Raw genomic sequence first — 6,000 nt, forward strand, 5'->3', positions numbered from 1 at the left:
ATGGCCATTTCCTCAAAAGCCTGAGCCAGTGTCTTGCCAGGATGCTGCCTCTGCCACAGCGCAGGGTGTGGGACAGCTAAAGGAGAGTGTGAATTCAAATTCCTGCTCTGCACGCAGTGGCTGTGAGACTTCAGGGAAGTTACTTAACTTCTCTGATCTTCATTTTCTTGGTCTGTAAATCAGATGAAAAATATCCTTCTTGCCAGGCTGTTGTGAAGATAAAATGAGTTATGTTATGTGTAGTGCCTGATGTGGTGGCTTCTCACTAAATAGTATCTTCTTAATGGGTTGGTTTCCAAAATTTTGAGAAAAAGCATCTGTGAACTAAGAGAAAATATTGATAAGTAGTACCAGAGCTTTAAAAAGTACAAATTTGGCCCGGTGCAGTGGCCTGCAATTCCAGCACTTTGGGAGGCTGAGGCGGGTGGATCACCTGAGGTCAGGAGTTCGAGGCCAGCCTGGACAACATGGTGAAACCCCTTTTCTACCAAAATTATGAAAACTAGGCAGGCATGGTGGTGGCTCCTGTAATCCCAGCTACTCGGGAAGCAAGAGAATTGCTTGAACCCAGGAGGCAGAGGTTGCAGTGTACCGAGATCACGCCACTACACTCTAGCCTAGGTGACGGAGTGAGACTTGGTCTCAAAAATAAAAATGCAAATTTCTTTTCTTTTTTTTGTTTTTTGAGACAGAGTCTTGCTCGGTCACCCAGTCTGGAGTGTAGTGATCAGGGCTCACTGCAGCTGTGACCTCCCCAGGCTCAGGTGAGCCTCCTGCCTCAGCCTCCCGAGTAGCTGTGACTACAGAAGAGCACAAATTTCAAAATAATATATCCTACATTTATTGAGCACCTATCATGTAATGGGCATAGTGGGGAGACAGGCAAAGTTAATGATCATGATAGCTGTGAGAACAGCCTTGGGGGATCAGGAGGAGCTTCCTGGAAGAGGAGCTGCCTAAGCTGAGACAGGAAGGACGATGCTGGGCCTATCTGAAACACCCATTACCATTGGTGAGCACCTGCTGTGGAACATGAGCAGAAATTCAGTAGTTGAGGAAAAAGGTAGGAAGGACATTCCAGGAAGTTGGGAAGGAAGAAACAGATGCTTGAAAGATCAGGGTGAGTTTAGGCAAGTGTAGATGGGACTGGGGGCCGAAGGCTGGGCAGAGATTAGAACTGGAGGCCTGAAGGCAATATAGGAGACCCAGAAATCCAGGTAGACATAAGAGAGATTGAGTTAAGACATGAATACAGAAATAGTGAAGAAGGGGCCGGGTGTGGTGGCTCACGCCTGTAACCCCAGCACTTTGGGAGGTTGAGGTGGGCAGATCACGAGGTCAAGAGATTGAGACCATCCTGGCCAACATGGTGAAACCCTGTTTCTACTAAAAATACAAAAATTAGCTGGGGGTGGTGGTGCGTGCCTGTAGTCCCAGCTACCCAGGAGGCTGAGGCAGGAGAATCGCTTGAACCTGGAGGCGGAGGTTGCAGTGAGCCGAGATTGCATCACTGCACTCCAGCCTGGTGACAGAGCAAGACTCCTTCTGAAAAAAAAAAAAAAGAAGAAGGAAAAAAAAGAAATAGTAAAGAAGGGACAGAGTCCACAAATGTCTAGAGGCTAAGTGCTTGGAGACTGATTTGTTTTACAGGGTGAGGGACAGGGAGGGACCTAGCATGGCTCCCAGGTTTCTGGCGTGAGTAGCAGAGCAAGTGGAATGCTGGGATGGAACGTAGGAGGAGGAGGGCTTCTAAAATGAGGGTGAAGGCCGGGCGCGGTGGCTCACGCCTGTAATCCCAGCACTTTGGGAGCCTGAAGCAGGTGGATCACTTGAGGTCAGGAGTTCAAGACCAGCCTGGCCAATATGGGGAAACCCTGTCTCTACTAAAAATACAAAAATTAGCTGGGTGTGATGGTATATACCTGTAGTCCCAGCTACTGGGGAGGCTGAAGCAGAAGAATCTCTTGAACCTGGGAGGCAGAGGTTGCAGTGAGCTGAGATCATGCCACTGCACTTCAGCCTGGGCAACAGAGCAAGACTGTCTCAAAAATAATAATAATAAAATAGAATGAGGGGGAGAGTGGGAGAGGGAAGGGGGAAAGAGGGAAGGGGGCAAGCTCTCTCTCTGAGTGTGAGGAGCCCAGGGATGGAGAAAGGTCTGGCTATAGCAAGAGGGCTGGGAGACATCCACAGACAGGTGGTGGCAGAAGGCATGGAGGGCCTGAGCACTGAGAAACACCAGCACTCTCAGGAAACATCCCAGGGGCTGGAGGAAGCCAGGAAAGCATGGGTGTCACGGACGCCACTTTTTGAGTCACTAGGTCAGCAGGTCGAATGCTCCAGAGAGTCAGCTAAGAAAGGAAAAGCATCCTCTAGATTTGGCAGTTAGCCACCAATGACATGGCCAAAAGCAATTCAACAGAGTATTGGAGGAAGACGTCAAGGAGCGCAGAGGCTTATTTTCGTTTACTGCTGTTTTTCTGTAGTGGAGATGGGATCTCACTCTGTTGCTCAGGCTGGAGTGCAGTGGTGTGACAGAGGCTTAAAGATGCTGATCTTTGGCTGGACTTTGTAAAGAAATTGACTAACCTCTGCTGTCTGCTGGTACACACACTGCCGCAAGGTCTGAGAAAAGCTGATAGGACAGAGAAGAATTAGTGAAACATCTCCCTGTTTACTACATGCAAGCCTACAGTCAACATTATAAGATGCCAAGTTGGTTTCTTTCAACTTGGCTTACAGCCCTAAAAAGTAAGTGTGTCTTGAAGGCATAAACCTTAAAGCTATGAATGGAGACTCTGAAAAGTATCTAGTCTAGCCCAGAAATGGTAACAGTGGAATGCTAGACCTAGCTGTACTCCAAACACTGAAGTCTAATTAATACCTAAAAAGCCTGAGCCAGCTTTTTTTTTTCTGTGTTTACCTTTATACAATTACATAATGAAGTCATTATGGAGCCCAGGGTAGCTTGGCTTGAGCCTTGTATGAATTGCGGCTGTCAGCCCCTGGCATATATTCCTTAAAATTCTTAAAGAAGACGAGTTATTTATAAAACACTTCCCGTTGCCTGCCATATATCATAACTGGCATTTAAAAGGACAATCTCAATTAGGTTCACAGACCTCTTTAGTGGGGGGAGTTAGCATTTCTCAAATTGATTGGGATGGTTAAAATTAAGGAAAGAATAGCTTTATGTTGCCATGGAGGTTAACGTGTCAGTAACAAGCCATATCGAAAGGTGCCTGTCGCTCAAGCTGGTATAGACCCTCGTTCCCTAATCATCTCTGGATATCATGGAAAATCCTCAGTATTCTGGAGTCCTCGAGGTCTGTTTGTGAATAAATGCCAACTGTGAGTGCCATGTGGTGGACAGTGAGTCTATGACAGTTTCAAATCCTTTGTCCGACAATGCCACCAACACTTCTCACTGCTGAAGACCTCAGAAGCTTCTGGGAAAACCCTCAAGGTGTAGATACTGGGTGGTGGATGCTGGGGAAAGAATGTGTGGATGGACAGGATGGTGAGACTGTGAGAGCCGCTCAAGAGTCCTGTCATCAGTCCAACTCCCCCATTTTACAGATGAGAAAACCGAGCGTCACGAACTGAACACTTGTGTGCTGCCAAAATTCATTGGTGAAAACCCTACCCCCCTAACTCGATGGTATCAGGAGGTACGGCCTTTGGGAGGTGATTAGGATTAGATGACAGCATGAGGCTGGAGCCCTCCAGCATGGGACCAGTGTCCTTTTAAGAGACCTGAGAGCTCGTTTCTTCTCTCATGAGGACACAGTGAGAAGGCGCCGTCTATGAACCAGGAAGCAGGCCCTTGCCAGACACCAAATCTGCCAGCCCCTGCATCTTGGACTTTCCAGCTTCCTGAACAAAATATCTGTTGCATAGTTATCTGTTGTTTAAGCCACCCAGTATATTGTATTTTCTTATAGCATCCCGAGCTGATGAAGACACAGACGTTCAGAGAGGAATGAAGGTAAATAAGCTACTTGCGAAGGTCTCACTTGAGTTTCAGACAAAGTTGGACTCCTGGCCCCAAACTCAGGGTCCTTTTCACTATAGCTTGAGCTAACTTCCCAGCCCCCTGTAATTTCTTCTCTGCGAATCACACCCTAATATACACGAGCGAACTCTACAGCCATGTCCATATCATATGGCCTCCCAGGCCGCTGCTCACTGACCCAGTTGGGCTGTTCCGAGTCTGCCTCCTAGGAATTAGGATTTTGAAATGGAAACATTCAGAGACTGGGAGTGACTACAGGGTCACAAACTCCTTTGGCTGAGGTCCCTAGAGCTGCCCTAGGTCCTCTCATGCAGTGTTGAACAACCAACTTTTTCTAGGAGATGCCCCAATATAATCCCTTTCTTGGTTAAACTTCCAGAAATTTGTTTCTGTTATTTGCTTTCTTAAGAGCTTTAACTAACATATGTTGAGGGAAAGCCAGTGAGTGGCCCTGCTGGCCCCGGAGAACATGGGGACATTGCTTCTGAATGTGACGTAGAGCTCTAAGTAGCCAGCAGGGTGACTTCAGCTTATATTCAAAGTCTGCACTCCACTGTGCAAGTCACCTCTCAGGGACTGTCCCTTCCCCGCTTTGAGATCCCGCAGAAGCACCCTATTTGTGCCACCTCACCCCTCTCCTCCTCACTCCTCCCACCTCCCAGGTGTCTGGGTCACCAGGGAGCAGCTAATGGAATCTGGGCTGATGAGCCCCTCTGCTGAGGAATTTGGATTCTGGACAAGAATTTAGTTCTACCTGGCTGCTCTCTTGAATGAGGAGATACAGACATCGTGCTGTGGATGGGACACAGAAAGCCAGTTTGCAGCAAGAGGAAAAGTGGAAGCCTTTGCACCAAAGCAAAGGAGAGGACCTCCCTTCTCCTCTCCTGCAGCTTCTGCGGCTCTCTTCCTTGGCTCCAGGCAGTTTCTGAGGCTTTGGTTTCCGTGAGCCACTCAAGCATCCCTAGCCGCATTCTCCTTTCTGCTCATTGACTCCCAGTGGCTTATCTGTGTTCTGTGAGGCACTCAAGCATCCCTGGGCTGCCTTCTTCTTTCTGCTCACTGACTACCGGTGGTTTATCTGTGGCTGCAACCCAAGAGAGGGATAACTCACAGGCCATGGCTGCTTGACTGGAGTGGAGGGTGGTGGGACTGCCCCTTACTGGGACCTTGAGGGAGAAACGGATATTGCTTAGTGGAAAGGAGGGGACAGTCCAGGTGGCAGCCCAGCATACACCAAGGTGAGCAGTCTCAAAGAGCTGAATCTGTTTTGAAAACAGTGAGGAATTGGGTGTGGGTCCCTATAGGGAATGTTGCAATCTCAAGTCAAAACCAAGGAGGACCTATTCTAGCCTTGAAAGATTAGGATTACTCTTGATTTGAGATTGTAACATACCTCATAGAGACCCACACCCAATTATGACAGTTATAACAACCACTAACATGTTGAGGGCTTATAATGAGTTATAATAAAAACTGTTATTTCCATTTTACAGGTGGGTAAACTGAGGCTTAGAGGGGTCACATAGATAAGATTCAGATATAAGCAGGCTAACTCTAATGCATACATTCCTGAAACTACTGCATCCACCATTCAGTAGCAAGGAGACATGCTATACAGAGAAACTGAGGCACAGGGTTAATAACACTCATAATGACTCAGTGTCAGATTTAGAGACCGAGCTTACGTTTTCCAAATTAGGACTGAGGTTTTAATACTTTAATCTTAGGAAGTCTGTTTCCTGTGAATTAAACCCTACTCTTTGCCTCAAAGTTTGGAAGAGAAACTGGCAACCTTAGGTCCCAGACCAATGCCCAGAAAGATCTTTTTCACTGAGGAAGCACAATCAACAACTCAGCTTCCCAAAGGCGGAAGAGAAGAGTTAGGGAAATTATGAAATTAGTACAGTGAGCTGACTTGGTTTGCAGCTTTGTTTACCTGATAGTAGCTTTGGGGATACATCCTACCCTTGAAGGCCTGAGGCCCC

The sequence above is a fragment of the Aotus nancymaae genome, unplaced genomic scaffold, assembly GCF_030222135.1.
Source record: "Aotus nancymaae isolate 86718 unplaced genomic scaffold, 86718_ANA_hifiasm-v0.15.2.pri h1tg000018l, whole genome shotgun sequence".
Lineage (NCBI taxonomy): Eukaryota > Metazoa > Chordata > Mammalia > Primates > Aotidae > Aotus > Aotus nancymaae.